We start from the raw sequence: 24,183 nt of genomic DNA on the forward strand, positions 1-24,183 counted from the left end.
CTAAGATCCAGTATGGTCAGTTAGTAAATGAGCTTCTCGAGTCACTGACCTTGCCATTACAAGTTGCGATTGTGAAATGCAGTGCACACAAAAAGGTGACGGATGATGTTGGTCGTGGAAACGCGTTTGCGGATGAAGTCTCGAAAGAAACTGCAAGGAATGTAATGAGTCGAATGTATGTTGCAGGCCCTGCGAGATGGATTGGTGATGTTGGTATGTGTGAAGATACGATGGAGAGTGTGAAGTCTATCCAAGCTGAAGCCACAGAGAAAGAGTTGAATGAATGGAGAGAAAGTGAGGGTAAATTGGATGCGAATGTTTGCTGGGTCGAATTGTCAGAGCATCAGAGATGGTTGTTACCCGATGCGTATGTGCTTACAGTGGTGACAATGGCTCATGGAATGGCTCACATCAGTGTGAAAGGGATCTGTAAGTTGGTGGCTCCAGTATGGCAAAATGGTGGGATCCCTAAGTGTGCAAAGAATTTGGTCAAGAATTGTATTGTGTGTCTGAAATACAATCCTGGTAGGGGAATCCCAACTCCAGCTGGTCATTTTGCGCCTCCAACGTATCCGTTCGAGGTTTTGCAGCTAGATTTCATCCACATGGAAAGGTGCAACAATCTGAAATACGTACTCGTTGTTGTTTGTGCCTTTTCCAGGTGGGTGGAAGCATATCCACTTAAGGACAACACTGCCTTATCCACAGCTAAAGCCCTTGTCAAGGAATTCTTCCCTAGGTTTGGAATGCCTAGAATGGTTTGGAGTGATAACGGAAGTGAATTTGTGGGTCGAGTGATGAAGAAAGTGTGTGAGGGGCTAGGCATACAACAGAAGTTCCACGCTGCAAATCACCCCCAATCAGCTGGACTAGTAGAGTGCTATAATGGCATGTTAAAACTGAAGCTGGCCAAGATTCAAGCAAGCACAGGTCTTAAATGGCCTGACGCCCTGCCCTTGGCACTCCTATCCACAAGAATGACTGTTCACTCTAGAGTGGGACTTAGTCCACATGAAATTGTGTTCGGCCGCCCCGCCAACATATGGGGAGTGCCAAGGCCCACCAGGTTCAGTGAAATAGAGCATCCTGTACTGCTTGACTATCTGTATGAATTGACGGCTAAATTGCGTGTTTTACACCAACAGGTCCACGACATTCTACCTCAGGCCTCTGAAGCTCCAGGACACCATATCGATCCTGGAACCTATGCCCTCGTGAAAAACTTCCAGCGGACAAACAATGATGAGCCCCGCTGGACCGGTCTCCACCTAGTTCTCCTCTCCACGAGATCGTCAGTTTGAGTGGAAGGAAAGAAACACTGGATCCACGGGACCCATTGCAAGAGGGTCCCGTTACCTCTGCCTTACGACCAGAGGGTCCAGGAAGGGATTGCTGACTCTGATACCGAGACTTTGCCTCGCTTCTTGCTCTTTAGTGATGCACAGATAAAAGGAACAAACTCTGTACGCGAAAGCGATAACATTTTGCAAGAAGCTGTGCCTCCGTCAATTCGATTGAACACTACAGAGCCTGAACTCTTGTTTCAAGACCACACAGCACCTGGTAGAAATCACTACAATCTGAGGCCAAGACCTATGACTATGGACAAATAAAGTCTTTTTCTTTTGATTGTGCAGCTCTCTCATCCAAGAAACTTGCTCATTTTGATTTTCGAACCGCCATCCGGTTCTGCTGCTAGGGTCGCGGCTACCCAAAGTCTTTGGGGTGCAGCCGAAGACGGTTAGGTCGATGGTTCTGGTTGGTCTAAGGGAGTTGCCCTGGACTGACAGAAGCACCCCTTAGCAGAATCAACCTCCCGCCGCGGGCAGCAATTTAGAGGATGGAGTTTCCCAAGATGGAGAGACCTGCCAGATCTACGAACTTTGAAACCAGAATATGCACTGTGATGGCGAAAACACGATTTTTAATAATATGCATTTTCATGTTGTGTAGTATAATTATGTTTTTAATAGGCTATGCTTTATTCTCCTTTCGAGTATCATTTGCACCCACTACACAGCCCATACCTCCTCCTACTGTTTCCTCGCACTCTTTTCACCCTCTTCCTGAACACGAATGTGCCAGGAGATTAGCATTTATAAATAACTCATTCGTTCAGCTCTTACACCAACACCAGTTTGTAATGAACACGACAAATTGTTGGATATGTGGACTTATGCCACACACGACAGATAAGGGTATCCTGTATTTTGTCTTGCCATTTAGCTACTATGGTTCTTTGTCGGCATTTCAAACAATGTTCCTATTTGCCATCGAACCATATCCCCCACGCTCCACAGGAAGCAACTCGAGCAACAAGGCACTAGTGGCAGGAATCAGAAATATGAGTAGGGATATCGACACGTATAGAACGATTCCCAGAGATGAATTGAAGGCTTACAGTAGATGGAATATAATAAAATATGGACTTTCCTTGAGTGAGAGCCAACGAGCAAAGAAGTCCTCCCCAATTTGGATAGTACCCCATCAGGGTCACCTATGTCTGCAGGGAAATGGCAAAAACCCCAGAGCTCAGTTAGGGAAGAGTGTCTGTACTGAAACTTACGTCTTCTTGTCTCAAACCTCCCCTTTATTCTTAGCAGCTAAGGGTACCTACTTCGTCTGCCATGATAGAGCATATACATGGCTGCCCCCTGACTCTTCGGGCACATGTTTTGTCACATTCCTGTTGCCACCACCTACACAGCTGCGGCAGATTACCATAGGACAAGGACAGTTAGGGGTGTTGTGAGTGAAGACGACACTGCGGAACAGGAGTTTGGAGATTTCGCAAAGGGTTTTCTGCCGTTTTGGGGGCCTATGGTGAACAGCAGGAACATTCGCCAATTGACGAGGATAGTTGAATCCACCGTGATTGAAACGGCTGGTGCCCTTAGTAACTTGACTGCGGAGCTCCAGTCGGACCACCTTATGACTCTTCAGAACAGGGTTGCCCTAGATGTCATACTTAAAGACCGTGGTGGGGTATGTAAGGTGATCCAATACAGTTGCTGCATCTTCATCCCAGATAACGCTCCGACAGTATACCAGGCCATCTCCAAACTGCATAAGATCTCTGAATCCATTCACGTGGATAAAGGGGACTGGTCCTTAATGGGGTGGTTCTGGGAACTGATATTTGCCTGGGGATGGAAGATTCTGATAGTCATTGGGATGGTCTTAGCCATTCTGTTCATGTTCTGCCTGTGTGTACAGTGCGCTCCTGCAATATGTGGCCTCTGTGCTACATCATGTGTAAGGAAGCCTGTGTCAAGAGATTAACTAAGTAACAGGATGATGCTACAGCAACATCTCAATGACTTTATGAATACAGACCTAGACTCAGATTAGCATGAGTATAGGTTATTGCCTATATAAGGGCAAAAGGAGGGTCTGTGGTACTGAAAATTCTGGACCCTGCTATTGTATGGTGCCGAACCTCTACACTCGTGTCAAAAATATCATTGTATCATGACGATTTTGATATCGGCAGACCGGTAATGATTGGGATACCATACCTAAGCATTTGCGTCACGATCAAGTGACGAAATAACCCTGAACTCTTAGTTTCTGTCTTGAACCCTCGGGTTCCATTTTGTGAGCGGCATCCATTTTGTGATTGCCCTTACATAGTCAAAACGACCAAGGCCGAATTCGATCTAAAAGGACACGTACACCTTTGCTGACTCCTCTGTGAGCTGGGTGAGCTGACTCCATTGCCTCAAGCCAAACCTGCTCGGGCAGTCCCCATTCCAGTGGCCGAACGAGATTAGTATCAAGGCACAACATGTCATAAACCGTTCATCGCATACAAGCTATGGCTAATCTCACACACACCTGTCCCTGTTTCTTCTTTATGATCTGTTTTACAAGGAGGAGGTGCCCGATTTTATTGGGGGTCCGTCGATATCTGATGAAAGTTCTGGGCCTTGCCGGGTAATCTATCACGAACTGGACAAACTAAAATGTGGGCTTGTCATCATGACTCTGCTTTTCCTTTGTAGTGAAAGTATGTATATGGCCAAACTGTAAAACAAGGAATTCTTGCCTGAAGCTTAATATTTAGTATAAAGAGAAGAGGCTGGTTCTGTAAAAACGAGCAGTCTCCTGAGAACATACATGCGCTTCATGCAGGTATCTAGGATACCTGTTACTGGTTGCAGCCAATAAATTCGATCCTTGACATCCCCTAGAAGACTATGTGTTTCTGTGGTCCAAAACAGGAAGGACTCAAGGTCTTTGGGTGTTCTCCCTGGCACCGCCGGGTCCATAAAAACCCGGTACCTCAGAAGGGGGACAACAACTAAGGAGAAGCCCAGCAGAGGCCACAACTCCGCAGGGAGGAGGTCCAAGCCGCAACCAATCAGAGAGGAACGCAATACGAATACGAACGAGACAAGGCAAGGGCTGGAGGGAATAAGGATAAAAACAAAGACCCGGCACATCAGAGTACCAAGCCGTTTCCGCTATAATTTTGTAGCGCAAGCCACAGAACAAGCACAAGCCAGACAGCGAGCAGGCACAAAGATAGCAGGCAGATCGTGCAGTCTGGGCAAAACACAGCTACAGAAGATGGCCGAAGGGAAAAACACAAATGACCTGAAAAAACTCAAAAAAGATACTCTGGAATCTCCGGCAAAGCTCAAAACAGAGACTGCAACACTAGAAACAGTGTTGAAAAGAATCAACGAAGTTAAAGATGTTGCAAGAGAAACTAAAAAGACAATAGATAACATGCAACTAGAACTGGCTGCAATCCGGGCTGACCAGCACAACACAAACACCAGACTGGAAACGGCGGAGGGAAGGAAAAGTGAGGTCGAAGACGAAACAAGTAAGAACATCAAGGCCACGGAGGAGCACGCAAAGATAGCCAAAGCAATACAGAAGCAGTTGGCGGAGCAAGACGACAGAGCCAGCAGGGGCAACATCAGAATCCTGGGGGTCCCAGAAGGCTTGGAGGACAAGGAGAAATCCTGCGCAGCAATGCTCGAAGACATGCTTCCCAAACTCCCTGGCCTGAATTTTGAGAGGCAGTTAGAAGTCCACAAAGCATATAGAGTACCGGTGGGGAAACCAGCAACAGGGAAGCCCCCAAGAGCAATAATTTGCTCCCCACTAAGAGCCGATCACACCGACGCGATCTTCGCCTTTGCCAGGAAAAACCAAAACCTCACATGGGCGAGCAGCAAGATTGTGCTCACACAAGACTACTCAAAAACTACGGTAGAAGCCAGGAAAGGCTTCCTGGCCATGAGAGAAGCGCTGCAGAAAAGGAACCTCAACTACTCCTTCACTGGTCCTGCCCGTTTTAAAATCACGGACAATTGGAGATCAATGGTCTTTGAGGACCCAGAGGAACTCAGACGCTACATGAGAAGTCCACCGACCGAAGATATGGATGCGGAAGGCCAAAGCGCCCCAAAAAGAAGCGCCTCACCAAGCGATGAAGGAAAATCGGACTGAAACTTTTTAGACGGAAATAGAACCTAAGAATCTACCTCAAAATCAAGAACAACACTAAACCGATAACTACCTCATACCTCATAGCTCGAACAAAGACACTCAAAAGGGGCAGGCGACAACAACAAAAGCCAACTTTAAACCAGGAAGGAACGCCAACCCAAAGAGCTTGCACAGAACTCAGAGACTTGGGAACGGACAATCGCTGATCAATGAAGGAATACGGAATCAGCAACCAACCTACCTCAGGAGGACGCGGAGCAAAGGAACTTTGTTGTCGCACACCCACTATTCAAGTAAGGGGGGGGAGGGGAGGGGGGCAAGGGAGGGGGAGGGGTCAAGGGGAACACACACATGGGCTGATACTACTTTCTTCTCTTTTCCTATCTTTCTACACCCTTTTCCTATCCCTAGAGAGAGCACACAGGGAACCAAAACACAGAACTAAGACAAGTAGGCAAAGGAACCAATCAGACAGCCAGCTCAGAAAGAACGGAAAATGACACACAACACGCACCACAATCTCACGACGGACATCAAGGTAGTGTCAATGAACGTTAAAGGACTCAACCACCCAGTTAAAAGGAGGAAGGTCCTAGAACACCTGGCCAAGCTTAAAAGCGATATCTATGTCCTGCAGGAGACAAGGCTAGAGGAAATAGACATAGACCGCCTAAAGGCCAGCTGGATAGGTCACGTAATAGGATCACCAGCAAAGAACAAAAAGAACGGGGTCATCACAATACATAGTAAAAAGTCAAAACTCACACCAGCCAAGTCAAATAAAGACACAGAGGGCAGATTACTAATCACCAGCCTGCTCAGGGGGAGGAACCTATACATGTGGCAAACATTTACGGCCCCAACACCGAGGATAAGGCATTCTGGGAACAGATAGGCAAGGAACTGGAGGCACTACCATTAGGAGAGCTCCAAATAGTAGCTGGAGACATGAATCAAGTACTGGACCCTGCCATAGACAGGCACCCAAAAAGACAGAGCCAGACTACACAGAAGGGCAACCCCCTACGGAACTTTTGCACAAAACTAAGGCTAGCAGACCCATGGAGACTACAAAACCCAGATGGAAGAGAGTATACCTTCTACTCAAACCCACACAACTCCTACAGCAGGATTGACTATATACTCATATCAGACACACACACACACCTCATAGAACACACAGAGATTGGTCCAAGAACGATCTCAGACCACTCTCATATCCGCCTAACACTAACGGGCAAACACAACGAACGCCCGACACTAAGATGGAGATTCGATGATGACCTACTCAAAAACACAAACAACAGCACTGAAAGAGAACTAGCCATAAAAGACTACCTCAAAAATAACGACAGCCCAGACATAGGAAGAGAGACGCTGTGGGACGCACTGAAAGCCACGGTACGAGGAACCATAATCAGTATCAAGGGAAGACAGAACAGAGAGAGAGGCAAAAAGATAACTGACCTTGAGCGCGAAATCAAAAAACTAGAATCAGGACACATAGCCAACCTAGAGGACAGGAACACCCTCACGATCCTAACAAAGAAAAAATACGAATTGAACAAGATCCTTAGCGAGAGGGCAGGGACCTGGATTAACAAATACAAAACAATAAACTTATGCTCAGCCAATAGAGCAGGTAAAGCACTGGCATCGTACCTCCAAGGCAAACAGAGACAGCACACAATAGCAGCCGTCAGGGACAGCAGGAACAAATCACACACGACGAACAAAGGAATACTCGACACCTTCAGAGACTTCTTCGCGCAGCTCTAACAAAAAGACGACAATTTAAGTGCAGATGGGGGGAAAGAACTCCTGAAACACATAACAACACCAGAATTGACGAAAGAGCAGAGGGAAAGGCTAGACTCAGAATTAACCAGCGAAGAGATAGAAAGAGCTGTCAAAAGTCTAAAAGATAACAAAGCACCAGGGCCAGACGGTTTCACAGCCAAGTTCTACAAACACTACATCACCACACTTCGGCCAACGATGACGTCAGTGTTCACAAGCTGTGTACAGAAAGGGCGCATGACGCAATTGATGGCTGAAGCCAACATTATAGTTATCCCAAAGGAAGGCAAAGATACGCAACACCCGAAAAACTACAGACCGATCTCACTCATAAATGTGAATTGCAAAATTTATGCCAAGATCCTAGCTACCAGACTCAACACGTACCTACCCTCCCTCATACACTGCGCACAAGTGGGGTACCTGAAGAACAGGATGTCCCACGACAACACAAGATTACTCTGCCAAGTAATCAACCACGTGACCAAAAGCAACAACGCGGCGGTCATGATCGCCCTCGATGCAGAAAAAGCATTTGACAGAGTGTCGTGGCCGTACCTAGACCAATGCATGCAAAAATTCGGCTTAGGCCACAACTACAGGAAGATGGTAATGGCCCTATACAACGAACCCAAAGCCCGAGTGGTAGTGAACGGAGGCACGTCAGATCTGCTAGACCTAAAACGTGGAACAAGACAGGGCTGTCCGCTATCGCCGGCCCTCTTTCTACTGATAATAGAACCCTTACTCAACATGATACGATCGAACCCAGACATTAGGGGTATACCTGTAGAGGGAGAATCTTTCAAATTAGCAGCATACGCGGACGACGTCCTCATTGTAACAGAAGACCCAGAGAGATCCATAAACGCTCTGATGGACACTATAGATCAGTATGCACAGGTGTCCGGATACAAACTCAACAGGGAGAAATCTGAGTGTAAACCACTGAACATCCACACCAACAAGACAGCACTGGGGTCCTCTGGTCTGACCTGGCAGAGGAAAGCCATCAAATACCTAGGCCTCCTTTTCGAAAGAGACCTGCGCACCACACTAGACCAGAACGAACAAGCAATCTTAAACAAAATCAAGGAGAAGCTCGAGGGATGGTCACCCAAATTCACTACATGGTGGGGGAGGGTAGAGACTATCAAGATGATGGTCACCCCTATGGTTAACTACATGCTCAACATGCTACCACTAACTAACACATCTGACTTTCACAAAAAATTGGACAAATTACTGAACGCATTCCTATGGAGAGGAAAGAAACCCAGAATCAGCCTTCAGAAACTCAGACTCCCCAAGGCACTAGGAGGTCTTAACATAACAGCCTGCATGGCAAAACAAGGCTTGTACTGGCTAACTCCAAAGACTGACTACACCCCGGCCTGGCTCTCTTTAGAACGGAGACTGCTAGGGGGAATGGAACCCATAGCACTGCTCACGGCGACGAAACACCCTGCAATCAAACAAAACGCAATCCTAAGGAACACAAGACTGGCCCTACTAAGAATAGATAGGCTACTAGACACCAGCGTCAGACAAACCCAACTAGAGTCCCTCTGGCACAACCCTAGAATAAAGTACAGGAACAACACACTAGACAAGCACACAAGGTACCGACATGGCATAACAACGGTGGGCCAGCTACAGAGCAAAGGAAATCAAACAGCCTTCGACACACTCAAAGAGCAATACAAGTTTGACAGTGTAGAGCTCTATAACTTCCTTAAAATAAGGGTGGCAATCGCCAAAGCAGGCATAAACAAGCTCACCCCATCAATACTACAATACGCCACCAGCCTAAACATAATAGGACACCAAGTAGCGCACATATACAGAGTAGGCATGAGCGGATTTTGCGGATTGGCAATCCGCGAATTTGCGGATTTGCGAACTCGCAATCCGCAAAATCCGCGAATTCCCGCGAATTTGCGGATTTTTCTTTTTTTTTTGTGTTCGCCCGTGTTTCTGCCAGTTCGCGAGGGTTTTTACAATTTCGCAATTTGCGAACTTACCTGTCGGGTCGCAAGTTTTGCGAACTTGTTGTTTCTACGTGTCCAACCTGTTTGGGACACTCTTCTTCATCACTGCCACTCTCTGTCACCACTGCCACTCTCTGACTACTCATGCCACCCTCTGGCCCACCCATGCCACCCTCTGTTTCATCACCACACCCTCTGGTTGTCCAGTGTACATTATTTTCGGCAAAGCAAAGCACACCTTCCCTGCCTCAAGTGACCTGAATTAATTTGGGGCTGATTAATGTGTCACAGAATATTTTTTTAGCTGGCACCTGCTTCCTTAGTGCGCCCTGATTAGTGATCTTTTGCACTTGCTAAGTGCTTTCATTGTTGCAAAATTAGTTACAACACCTGCCCTGCCCCAACTGACAATAATGAATTAGGGGCTGATTAATGGATTTTAACTTCCAGCCTGGCTCCTGCTTGTCTCCCTTAGCTGTAATTCATGACCTTTGTGGCATATGTGTAACTATTCTGAGGTTCAGAGCAGGGTCACATAATAGTTTCAACTGGCAACTGAACTCTGGAGGGGCCCCTCAGGAAGCACTACAGGAAATGGCTACTAATGATGTGCCTGAACTTTTGAACCTGGTAAGTAGTTACTTTCAGTTTTGCTTAGATCATATTTCTGCAATTTCGCACTTATTCGCGGGGCGCGAACTCACGCGAACAGTGCGAGCAGTGCGAGCAAAATCCGCTGCTCGCGGATTTGCGGATTTTGCAGGAAATTCGCAAATCTCGCGGATTGCGGATTTCCCGAAAATCCGCAGAATCCGCGAGCGGAACGGATTTTCCGCCCATGCCTAATACAGAGCCCTGTGCCCCAAAACCTCTAACTAAATAACAAAATTATAACCCATTGGGAAGCGGTGGCAGGGATGGAGCTCAGTGAGAAGGAAAGGGCTGACCTCTGGTCTTCCACATCGAGAAGGAAGGTGACAACAGCACTAGATCAGACAAAATTCTGGCTGATACACAAGGCCTACTGGACCCCAGCCCGCCTAGCCTCCATGGGTATCAGAGAAAATGACTCCTGCTGGAACTGCAATAAGCAGAAAGGGGATCTACCACTGCACCAAGATCAGGAAATTCTGGGACTCAATAAACACTCCAATCAATGACATAACAGGCGCCACACTAACACTGGACTTTCACTATCTAGCACTGGGGTACACCGACCCCTCCATGACATCCGAAAATGACAGGGACCTGATTGACCTCCTGCTCACAGCGGCGGTCAAGACGGTGTTGAACAATTGGGAAGACACAGCGAAGGACACTTTTAAAGCCTGGTTCAACTGGGTCATATGCCTGCGAGGAGCCGACACCATAACAACCAACAGCCTACCGAACTCAGGGAAAAAAGCGAGATGTGGCTATCGCTAGACAACTACCTGTCCTCACATAAGCCACCCTGTACGTCCAGACTAGGCAACACTGCATAAACCACATGCATCACCTACTCTGCGACAAAATGTGCCTCCTCTCTCTGTTTACTCTCTATATCTCTACACCTCTCTCTCCACGCCACCAGGGGAGCGAAAAGACAATCAAACAGTCTGTAAGGGGTATGGGGGAGGCCTGAAGGTTTGATGAGAAGAAGAAGAAGCAAGCATGGACAAACAGCCGCAAGCCAATCGAGACAATGCTTGACCCCCCCCCCCCGGCGTCTTTTCCCGGTCTTTTCCCATCTCCTATGTGTTCACTCTGCACCATGTAAATATGCTTTTTTTCAATAAAAAATTACTGAAATAAAAAAAATTAAAAAATAAAAGAAAGCTAACAAACTAACGAATAAGATGAAATACAGATGACCAGGTGTGCATCTCTTTCCCCAAACTGATTAGTACAATTCTCGTTCGTCTCAAATTGAGATTGCACCCAAAATGACAAGTGAGAACTCAACATATGAGAAAATTGATATGAAAGAAAAAATAATTGAAGGAACATCATAAAGAACAGGGGTCTCCAACCTTTTCAGTAGTGAGAGCTACTTCTGATCAGTAAAAATCGTTGTGAGCTACTTAAGGCCAAGCAACTCGCGCATGTTTTTGAGAGACCCCAAACGCCCAGTTATATTGACTGTAAGCCGCCCTAATTTCTTCAGAGCCCATACTGTGGTTTGAACAAAAGGGGCCACACTCCTTCCCACAGATGCTTTAGGCCCGGGGCCAATGGCAGGTTTCCAGTTCTTCATGTGGCTATTCTGTCTAGGTAGGTACATACCCTTCCATAGCTTCCTTTGTAAACAGGATAACTGCTGAGACAGATGCTATTTATTCGGAGAAAGAAAAGAGTTTGACACGTTCAATGATTAAATGTAGTCATTAATAAAGCAGAATTTTACACGTTTTTTTTAGACCGCATTTAATGTGCAAGTAAAATCTGCAAAACCACAGAGCCAATGCAGCTACTAGGCAAGGGCAGAGGCTCACAGTTAATGCATCTGTAAAACAACTTGGGATCCAACTCTTAATGTAAGTATTTGAAACACCTGTTTTGTTACTGCTTTATTTTAGTAAAGAGTAAGGCTGGCTATTTTGTTGTTGAAGCACTCTTAACAGATAACCTCTGTTCCCAAGAAGCAGTCAAACTCAACCTCCAAACTGAGGATTTAACTAGAAGACTCCCAATCTGTCCGTGATCCGAACGTTGCTACATAGAAAATCTGCTGTAGTAGTGGTGTTGATTACCACATGCGCTAGGAACAGAGAATGCATGGGCAACGTGGGTTCTGGCGGCCAGAGCCCCACCCTTTCAGAGGGGTCGATAGAGCCAGCTATGTTCTGCAGAGATCCTTGCCCTAATGACCATTAATCATTTTTAAACAGGGCTGCAAAATGTCTGTAACATTCTTGCACATCACCCACTTTCAAAATAAATTAACGGAAAATTATATTTAAAGAAATAGAAATGTTGTGTTAATTAATATTTCATACAATATCCAAAAAAAAGTGTCTTTTAGATTGAAACACGATATCATATTAGATATGGGACGCGTAACAGAGATTATTTGCAGTAATGTTAATGAGCTGCTGCTGTGTTAAATACTGAAAACACATATCACTATCTGTGAATATCGGATATAAACACATATATTTTGGACGAGTATGACCACGCTCTGTCGGTGACCTGACCACAGAAGGTATGCAAGAGTTCACAATGGATCTTAACTTCATAGTGGTTCTGAAGAGTGGAACACTGCATTCTTTTTAGGAGTGCAGACGGGGAGAGTTTGTTTATCTTGTGCCTTCGGTAAAGGAAACTGAAACTTTCCAACACCCCCTGATTTATAACCCAGCGATGGAAAGCGGGAGAAAAAGACATTCCCAGTCTTTCATGCCCGGCATATCCAGCAGCTAAGCATAGAAGGCACACATCGCAAATCTCATCTAGAGAACAGAGCATTAAGGGCTAGATGTAGGTAAAATAGATTTACTGATTTTTAATTACCGAATTTTACCGATTCGGTAATTAAAAATCGGTAAATCTAAGCTGTGGACATGTAGGTATTCCAGATGTGCTGGAATACCAAATCGGAAGTATTCGGTATTTACTGATTCGGTAAATTCCGAATCGGTAATGCCCATTCATTCCTATGGGCTTTGAAGGCCATAGGAATGAATGGGCATTACTGATTCGGTATTTACCGAATCGGTATATACCGATTTTCACAAGGGTGCAGGGGGTGTCACTTTGACACCCTCTGGCACCCCCAAAACAGGCTTGGGTGCAATGTGGCAGGCATACATGCCCTAAGGGCAGGTCTGCCTGTCACATGGCATAGGTGTGCATGCACACATGTGCATGCACACCGGAATCGGTATTTTACCATCAAATTGGATTTGATGGCAAAATACCGATTCTGTAAAGCCTCTGGGACTCAGAAGAGTCCCACCTACATCTGGGAGCCTCATATTCGGTAAATTTACCGAATTTTTATTTTACCGATTCGGTAAAATTACCGAATCGGTAAAAAAATGCCCCCTACATACCTGTCACCCATTTACCGATCGGTAACGGCCAAAATCGGCCGTTACTAATTGGTAAATGGCCTGAAACGGCCACCTACATCTGGCCCTAAGATGTTTACTGGCTAGGCCAGTTCTTACCGATTATCTGCTGCTGAAATATGTGCCACGGAAGGGGGCACGGATTCGAACCAGTTCAATACTGCTTGGGCAACCTGCATGCTAGCAGGCTCTCGGGGACATGCATGCTTCTCCATTCCAGCCCACCTGCTGCTTTCTCTGCACACCTCCCACACGATCAAGACTGCGTTTACATGCTGTGAAAGCCAGGTGGTGTGGAGACGCAGTTCAGCACTAGCATCATCAGTTTTGGCTGCCCCACCGCAGCTAAGATTAGTTAGGCCAATCTGAGAAGCTGGTTTTGGTGAGGGCAGGCAACGCCTATGAAAAAGGCCTAAGACTAATGAATGAGAAAGATAAGCTACAAAATTAGGATGCAAGGCACGAGCTACTCATGGGGGTTTGGCGAGCTACCGGTAGCTCGTGATCGACCGGTTGGAGACCCATGATAAAGAACGACGTACACAGGATCGGGGCTCCCCCCCATGCTGATACATAGATCTAAACAAAGTGCTTTTATTGTTGTAAGCCGTCTTTGAGACACAGACTGTTATCCGGACAATGTAACATATACTAAACTTTCCCAACGAAATTGTAAATAGAGTAACATGTATAAAACATAACATTAAGATTTTTGGTATTCTGGGAAATGTAGTGGCTTAATGCTACAATGAACGATTGTTTAATGAGTCCGTTGTTAATGTTTACACAGAAACTCGGGAGGTGCACACATGTTAGAAATTTACAATCTGTTAACGCTGAGTATGGGCAGGACAACTTTACGTAAGGTGCTTCGAAGTCAGGAAATGTATTAGCAGCAGAAGCGTTCGTTCACGCTGTGAAAATGTGAAGCAGTGCGTGATTTTAGGTACCTTGGGGATCCATTCATCATGGTAAGCGTAAAGCAGTATACAATGAAGTGTAGCACATAGCCGGGTAAAATTGCAGGGCCACTAAGCGCTGAATACTAGAGAGGAAAGTAAAGAGGGAAGGTTTTTAAACATGGGAGTAATAAGTGTTGAAATAGTTCGGTATTTAGTACCTGGTTATAAAATGAATGATGTTTTTGAGAAAGCACGATATAGAATTGGTCAGCTAAAATTTGGTTTTTACTTGTAGATGCCCCTGAAGAAGGAATGTACTTTCCGAAATGCATTGGGCCATTTTAATAACTAGCACGGGATGTGGAACCCTCTTTGGATTCATGAGCATTTTTGAAATCGTTTCATTCAAAGTAATTATTGAGTAAAATGAATCGATTATACAAGAGATAAGATTAATTTAAACAGTTGAAACTACATTGAAAAAGTACGAGAAAAGCGGAGAAAATATTGATTCACTTGATTCAATTAAGAAAGTGGCTGTGCAACCTGATGGAATCAGACAGAGAGATTCCTTCCTTGTGAAAGGGTAAGAAAAAGGAACATATGCAAATAAAGCCTTAACAATTTTGGCGAGGGTAAAGAAAAGGACGACAATTATACTGACGATTACCCACACAGACTTATAATATTTACCTAGAATGGTGTGAAGACCAACCCTGGCCACGGGTCAGTTGAAAAAGACCGAAGAGCCCCAAAAGTTGCAGTGCCAGTAGACCAGCAGGTGCAGATCAGAAGCAAGACAGGAAAAACACAGATTTCTATCAGGACAGGACCACCAAAGGTTAAGACCAGCACCCGCAGTTCAGTTGCAACGCCTGCACTACTCCCTCTCTGCAGCTAACAGCAAGAACCCCGATTGGGTTATCGATTTCACTGACAAAGTGCTTCGCCAGCACTTCAGCTTCCCAGAACCCCGATTGGGTCAGCGAACCTCCCGACAGACTGCTCCACGCCCTCTGCTCTTAGTCACCTATTGAGTGCGTTTGGTCAGTGACAGGTCATGTATTCGGACAAGTCGGATGAATTAACTAGCTAAGCCTACCCTAGTTATACTGTTTTTCGGGTCAGTGTACCACCCTCCAATGTTGCAAGTGTAAGGATCCCCAATTTCGATTGGACAGAAAAGGAGGCCAGGTCATCACACCACCTAAATTTTAGACTTTTACCGTCTCCTATTCAAATTTCGTTCCCGCCCATCAAAATTCAGGTTCTCATGAAGTTTTTATTCCACCCAACAATGGATGTTCTATTGACCAATACATTAATTAAAATTGTATAAACTTGGGATTAATAGGGCGCTTTCCCAGGAGCATCTTCTAGTCAGTCAGCTCCTTGGCAATAGGCCAAATGTCACTGTTCTCGAGATTTGAGAATTTCCCGAAGCCTCAGTTTCAACAAAGATGGAGTACAGCGGTACAAGCCTGGCCAGTTTTTAAAGTGTAACATGAAATGGAAAAGAAACAGTTTTAGAATCTCAGAATAAAATTAATACACTGTATACCATGTATTTCTACACTATACCCATTACCTTATAATAAACTATAGCATTAGGATTAGACAGAACGAACAGCTTAGCAAAAGCAGCAGTGCAAGCCTCTCGCATGTTAGAACACAGAGCAGCCATATTAGCTCTAGTGCGCAGAAGCGACAGTTTCCCTCCAAAGCTGCAAGTACGTCATGTCACGTGAGTATGACAGATGCATGCGCAGTAGAAAATATTGCGTAGCAGCAGCCATTTTATATGCAAGCGTATTAAGGTTTATTAAACACATAAGCAAGCTTCACTCGGACACCCCATGTCAATATAAAAAGGGCAAAATTAGTAAGACAAACATGTTGATTACATAGTTAGCGTTATTCGAGGATCATGAGTACAAGCAAGTCGCTTCTCGTGCAAATCCTTGCTCCATCAATACCCTGAAAATTGCTCGACACACAAATATCTCTACAGCAGGAGTCTTAATCTTAAAACCCTGTAAGATATTTTAAAAGGCAGCTTTTTGTGGCCAATTAATAAGGTTAAAATAGATTTGATGTGGCATTTGTCTTTGTTGATAATATCTTTTTAGCTTTTATTTTTTAATTTATTTATACGTTGACTCTGTGTTCAAGCTACACCCTTTGAAACTCCACTCCCCCCCTTCCCTTGCCACACTACAACATTCATTTTATGGGTTCCCTGAAATACTTGTTCCAATTCCAGCGCTGCCGCTTGGTGTACATTTTGTTCTCTTGTACAAGTCACTCCGTTTTTGTCATCAATGGCGGCTGCCTCCAAACGGCAGTGGTGCAGCGGGGTTGGAGGAGGGGCGAGATAAAAATATATATAAAAACTTACCTGCATCCGCTGCACATCTCTCCTGGTCTACCTCCGGCTGCTGCCTGCAGCCTGCACCGAAAGCATCCCCGGATTCCAACTTTGCCAGCCAATCACAATGCTGCAGGAGCAGTGTGAGGTATTGGTCTGAGCGGCTTGTTTGGCTACTCAGGCAGTTCCCGGCAGAGACTGGACATGTGCTCCATTGGGATGTGCAACACAGCCCATTGGAGAACAAGCCAACTACACATGACTGTTTTGCCGGCCCTAGAGGGCCAGCCAAAGCATCATGTAGGGAGGGAGTGTATTATAAGAAGGATCCTGTAGTCACGTAGGTTCTTCAATTACACTTTATTAGCATTCAAGTTATAGCGATACAGCAACACGATAGTACCTCCTCCGTCCTCCCTTCAGTAACTGACTCCCCCGCATTCTCGCTTGCATACATTCCACGCATTCCACACGAGCACCAGAACACACGCGCAAACATACACATACACGCACCACAACACGAGACACACACACGCGCACAACACCACACGATACCACACACCCTTCTCCTCAAAGAGTTTAGGTCCCCACAACGAAATCAACCTAATCTATAATCAGAAAACCGGACAGGCAACTTCCTTACTCTATCACTACGTCGGAGACACTCATCATCAACGCCGGAGTGAGAGAACGCACAACACCACACGATACCACAGAGTGCAAACCACTCCCACTCCCTATGCGTCAGTCAGCCCCACCCCACCCCACCCTGAGTCGCAAAGGAAAATAAAACGATAATTGCATCTTGTTATTATTATTTTATTTGTATTGTCCACTGCTTCTGGAGCACGCAGCCCATGCTTTCTAGAATCATTGCTTGTGCTTCACGTGCAATAAAGCGATGACGACGCTGACGATAGCTATGTAATTGTAAGTATGCTAAGACTGTCTAGACGATATTCCTTTGTGCAGATTAGGTTAATATTTGCACCGCTTGCCTCATCTGCTGCAAGAAGGAGATTGGAACCAGCACACTGTGTTTAATAATTTGAGGTAACGAGCCCTGAATTCAACAGCAGTGTTGTAGATAAAGACAGTTTTCTGCATCAGCGGACATACAGTGGAAATTCATGCAGAACAAAACACTATTAAACCAATGTTTAAACAGAAAAGGAAACACTGCTTAGTGTATCAGACGAACGTCCTATCTTTCAATTAGATTATCCTTCTAAAGTGCATGACGTTGTCATCACTTTTAACGTGGCCTTACTTTTCACATTTGAATTAGACAGCTAGACGCGAGACTTGCACGTGTTCTGAATTCACAAAGGCACTTAGCGGCGTGCGTTCTATTGTTACGTGGTCTTCTGCTGGAAGAGTATCGCGCGAATCAGCGCATCTCTGCAAACTAGCAGCGTTTAGGTAGATGACGCCTGCATCCATCAACAGCAAGTCAGCTAAGATCACGCCGGGAGGCAGAAACAATCCACGCCTTGTCACCCCCCGGATCAGGAGGCAGTCACAGGTCTGCAACCCCCGGCAATTACTCACCTGACTCCTTGCACTGCCTGCATTCCCACTTTGACTGTTGACATTGTGCCGCGCTCCCTCACCCTCTCAAAAACACTTGGCAGGAAAAGGAACACAGTCTTCCGGGCACAAGAACACGGCTGTCAACCCTAGCATGGATCAGCAATCAAATGATAGCTGTCAATCTGGCGTTAACTGTTTCATTAAAAGACAACTGCAATGCTGGTTTGAGTGAATGAGGTAACACATTAACAATCAACACCTTTCAAGGAGCTGAGAATACATTAAGACTACAGCTAGAGAAAGTGAAAATGAAGATGAGATGGCAGCTTGAAGAAAAGGGCCCTTTCAAACGGAGAGCACGAAAAAGCTTCATACTATTAAGCTACCTGCCCTGTCATCTGGGATGAACGTTAGCGGTCAACTATGCCCCGGGCGCCTTGTTTGCATCTCGCCCGTAAAGCCGCACGGGGTGCAATAATCAATGACGCAAATGGAGCTCATGGCTGCATTAAGCCAATATAAATCCAGCCTAAAACTGCCAATACAAAAGCGTGTCGAGTAAAATCGGCGCAATATAAATCACAAACGTAAATGTAGGAGTGTGTTTCCTTCCATTCGTTTCAGGCGCAAATAAAGTTGCTATAGTTGCAGGCCAGGGGCCTTATTTATGAAGGACTTGCGCCAATTTTAGTGACTTTTAAAATGGGAAAAAGACACGCACCGGTGGCGCAAGGCCTTCATAAATAAGGCCCCAGGATCTAGTGGAAGAGGGCAATGGGGAGGGGGATGGGGTTTATCTGAATTGTCTGAAACAGAAATGTAGGACCTCATTTATGAGAAGTGACACATCGCTGCGTGAAAGCAGGGATGCGTCACTTCTCAGTGCGCCCTCCTTGCGAAATGATTGATGGGTCAAATTTACTGTATGACGCATCATGTCGCAAGGAGTTACAGACACGTCAGTATTTCTGACGTATCTGTATGGCGCAAATGTGACGCATTGCTGGAGTATGTCACAAAAGGGCGCAACTCAAGCAATGGGTCCTTTCACATGGGGCAAGCCCCGTGTGAAAGGGCCTGCGTCAGTCTTCTGCCTGCTGTGAGGCAGGCATAAGATAGTGACGCATTAGCGTCCTAGAGTGGCGCAGTGAAATCTGATAGATCTCACTGCATCACTTGTATGACCCTTTCTTGCGTCAGAACGCCACCCCTGCATACATTATACCAGGTGCAGGTATTAAGTGGCGCAGGGGTTTACAAAGTGACGCATCTATCTAGATTCGTCACTTTGTAAATATGGGGCAACAAGGCACATTTTTTACGCTGCTGGTGTGTCACAAAAAGTGACACACCGGCGGCGTAAAAGTGACGCACGGCCTCTAAATAAGGCCCGTAGATTTACTCCGATTTAGTCCTTTTGGGGGGGATTTTTTGTTTGCCTTTTAATGAATACACGCACACTATCAAGTTGAGGGAATCTGTCCTAAGATACTTAAAGCATGAACAACAAGAGGCACATTGGTCAGTGAGAGGAGGGATTACCCAATGTACGGTAGTTTCCGCTCCGATTCCTGCCTGTCATTATCAATTTTCATGCCGATTGTCATCCAGACATTTCACTTGCTTTCAGCAGGTTGGATATATCAGGGTGAAAAACATGGAATGTGTAGCCTCGGGTGTTGCTTTACAATATGGGCAGTAACTCTTGCTTCCGGCCCACTGTTATTAATGCGGAACTGCTAGAAACGTTCACTTCTTACTCTTCTGTGTTTACCTCAAAAACTGCCCTGCAGCATTGTCTTCTTTACAATACTGGCCACAGGAGAATATAGTAGTGTTTGTCTAAACCAGCTTAACAGTTCTGCCTTAGAGATGCCTATAATAAAATAAAGGATACCATTATTATTAATGAGATCAATCTTGGACCCTAAATTCATTCTGAATCATCCTATCTGAGTAAACTATGCCTGTCTCTAGCATATCCAATTTCAAGATCTTTTTGCTGTGATAAGGTGGAAATAAAGCGACGCCGGTTTTGGCATGGGGGACTGAATAATGTTACAAATTAGTGAAGTGCCTAAATGGAAGTTACAATAAAAAACGTACACCAAAATACTAAAGGAACATAAAATATGAATTTACAATTTTGAGTGTATTAGTATGAGAGGGATATACATAGCCTTTGGTACTTGCACTGGCCACAATTTGTTTATTTTATACAAATAAGTACTTTTAAATACTTTGAGTGGGAGTGACCCAAACTATCCCGAATTTCTAAAAGATATCTATACTATGAACAATATTCCAAAACCATTTTATTGGAATAATAGTTTTGAGTTTGTCACAGACAATCACAAATAAAATTAATTCATACTGACATACATACAGTAATGATAAAATTAATTATATTACATAGATAGTTTTATCATGCAGTTGATCTTTGAAAATAACTTTCAACAAAGACATCTAAATTTGTTTCTCTGTTGATGGTATGACTTATAATAATTTTCAAATGAGAGTCTAAATTATACACTTTTTGCGGAGGTCGTTCTCTGCTTCCTCCGGGCTGCAAAAAAGATGGAATGAGGCAAATATAAGTGAAAAGTAAAAGTAAAAATCATATGTAGCAAAGTGCTCTTTTTGGCATGGTTAGCCCTCACTTTTTGCCTGAGGTCTGATGTAATTTCAAACTTTGAGCGCACTGGGTCTCTGCTAACCAGGTTCCTAATGCAAGATCTGTCCCAAAAACTGTACCACAATTGGAATCTCTTCTGTTACCCCTGTAAGTCCCTAATAAATGGTACCACTGGTACCTAGGGCACAGGTACTGAAGAGGGTCCTCTGGGGCTTAAGCACTGGTTTTGCCACCCCAGGGACCCCTCACCAAGGCTTAAGCACTGGTTGTGCCACCCCAGGGACCCCTCACCAGGGCTATGCACTCTGCCATTGCAGGCTGTGTGTCTAGATGCAGAGAAAATCGAAGAGTCATCTTGGTACACAGCCCTATTTGCCATGCCTACAGTACGCTGCATGGGATATAGATAAGTCACCCCTACTGCAGCAATTTAGCCCTAAGGCAGGGTGCACTATATCCTATTTGTGGGCATATGAGCATAATCAGATATACCCCTTCAATGTCCAGTCCATTCTGATATGTACTTGCACAGGGAAGCCATAAAGACCTCATGGGATGGATACTTGCCAACACAAGTTTTCTAGCTCCGTGATGGCTTCACTGATTTCTAAGGTGTTTGGTGCCAAGCATCTTGTCTTAATAATTCCTCACTGATGCCAGAGTTGGATTGATTAATAAATTCACACTGGAGACCCATTTAGAGGGTCCCTTGAAAACCTACCAAGCACTGGCGTGGTTCCTGCCTTGTTTTTGCCTGCCTGCCACTACCAGACATGTTTCTGAACTCATGGATTGAGAGCCAGCACTCCGAGAAGACAGAGACAAAGCCTGCTCTGGGTGGAGGTGCTTTATACCTCCTCCAGGACAGGATGGCCTTTCTAGGCAGGAAGCTTCAAAGGCAATGTCACCCTTGAAATCCAACCCAGGATCATCCAGAAAGTGGGGGAGGCCAGACCCCCATCTCGCTTCACTTTTGGCTGGAGGAAAGGCGGGAAACATATTTAGATTACGAGGAGGATCCCAACTTAGCCTAAACAAACACTAGGGCGGGGCAGGTGAGTTTAACCCCTCTCCTGAAATTCCACCATCTTGGGATGGTGAGAAAATCCCCTAAAATGGCTAGGGTAGCACCTCATCCCACTGAAAGTGGGCACTCGAGGGCGTAGACACTCTAAAGGTTAGTAGCCCATTGGCTACTACCTGTTTCCCCTTATAACAGCCATAAATTCAGTAGTTAGGTGGCACCCCAAGATCTGAACATCAGATTCGATGGACAAGAGAAGACCGGGACAAAGAAAACCTGCTGCCCATGAACCAAAGGCCTGCTGCAGATGAAAAAGGTGCCAAACCCTGCCTGCTGCTCCCAAGACTCGACAGTTGCTGCTGCTTTGTCGTCCTGAAACCTCGAAGGACTCCACAAACCCTGGAGCACCTCCAGCCTTCAAGAAATCCTAGTGAAGTTCCCTTGAAGTGAACTTATTACTCCCCTACACACGGCAGGTACAGATACCGTGAAGTATGGTTTGTCGATGTGCTGCTCCATGATGACCTCGATGCAGCACCAAGGCAAGAAACAGTATAACAGTGCTGGAATTTGGAGACACCAAAACCTAACGGAGCCACCGCGTAAAAATACCCAAGGTGCCAGACCCCCAATGGCAAACACCAAGAAGGTGAATCCATTCCGGACTCTCAAAGCACCAGAAGGAAGCACCTGTTGAGGGACATCGAAGCACCAGAGAGCCATTTCATGAGTGTCCCTAGCTGTCCCAAGATTTCCTCTCCAAGTTGCTCGCTCCTGACTGCAAGGACCTGAAGATGCATGGCGCCCGGCAGACCTGCTCGGTCTGCACCCGGCAGCACTGGCCCCAGCACCAACTAACCAGCCCTGCTCCTGTGGTACCCAGGTGCTTGAAAGCATCTCCCTCTGAGATGACCCACCAGACTTACATGTAAGTCTCTCTGTGCAGTGCTTTTTCAAATAGTTCCCTGTGTTTTTGTGCACCAGCTTCCAAGACTTTAGCACCTCTGCTCCCGGCCGATCCGGGATGCTCCTGAACTTCTCCTGATGGAACTTTGGACCTGGTCACGACATCGACGGTGCATAATACAGAGTTTTGTAATGCACGTACGGTTACCTCATAAGAAGTGTCCCGGCGCTAAGCGCGCACTGCGGGAGATGAAAGTAGTGAGGGGAAGTCCATGGCTCTGATCTAATGGGTAAAGAGCCAAGTTTTTAAGTCCTTTCTAAAACCAGCCTCGGAAGGGGCTAGCTGTATGCCAGGAGGCAGGGTGTTCCACAGCCTTGCCGTATTGGCCGAGAACGTCCTGCCACCCAGCATAACTGTGCATATAAGTGATATATTTATTAAAGTTTGCAAAATCGTTTCTCCAAAAGTACTTACCTTAGAACTGTGTTTTTGGTCATTAAAATTAAATAAAAATCGACATTATTTTTACAAATTTGTCTGGGACTTATTCTTTAGTGTGTGTCTCATTTATTGCCTCTGTGAGTACAACAATTGCTTAACACTACCCTCTGTTATGCCTAACTGCTCGCCCACCCATACCACAAAAAGACAGTTACCCTAATTTACTTTTACCTCTTCCTGCCCTATAGGGATTTCTCACACTCTCTTCAAAGTGTACTTCATTTTAGTATATGGTGCAGAAAGCCAATTTCCTTTAGCATATAAATCAAAGCAAATAGCTAAAGGAAACTAAATCAATTGCATATCTTATATTAGGAATTCATGGAACTTTATGGACTACAACTTTTCATGAATTTTCTTACAAATTTTTCATACAATTCAGATACCTCAAAAATGTATTAAAACAAGAAATGTGCAAAGGAGGGCCTTAAACTATAAGTAATGCATCTGAATAAGTCTATTCTCATATTTTCATTTGTTTACATGAATTACTTTTTTTATTTGTGCAATAACTACTCCTCATATCCCTCAATAACAATAAACGAAATGTATTAATGATGGACTATATCATAAGAAAAGCATGATGCTACTCAGATTTATTAAAGTGTATGCATACATCAAGAGAAAGCAAAATGCAGCAGCTGTGGAGCAGGGACTTCTATTAAAAGAGATTAGTTTAAATCAGCTCCTTCTTTGAGAAGATAGGACATTCCACCTAGGAGGTAGGATACAATTATAAGAACATAAGGTTAGAGTCTAACAGTGACACAAATCAAATTATTATATTAACTTTGCAATAACTACATCAATCTGATTTCAAGATAGTCTCTAGTTTGGCAGGGCAAGGAGACTGCAATAGATTTGTCATTGTATTAATTATACCCCACACTCATATATGTAGGAATTCAGGTTATTATTTGGGGTGGTCGATCGACCTCCACTAGGATAAATCAAACTCTTGTCAGGGAAACCTCAATCATCAAATTAAACTAGGCTTAACCCCC

Source organism: Lissotriton vulgaris, chromosome 2_1, assembly GCF_964263255.1.
Source record: "Lissotriton vulgaris chromosome 2_1, aLisVul1.2, whole genome shotgun sequence".
Lineage (NCBI taxonomy): Eukaryota > Metazoa > Chordata > Amphibia > Caudata > Salamandridae > Lissotriton > Lissotriton vulgaris.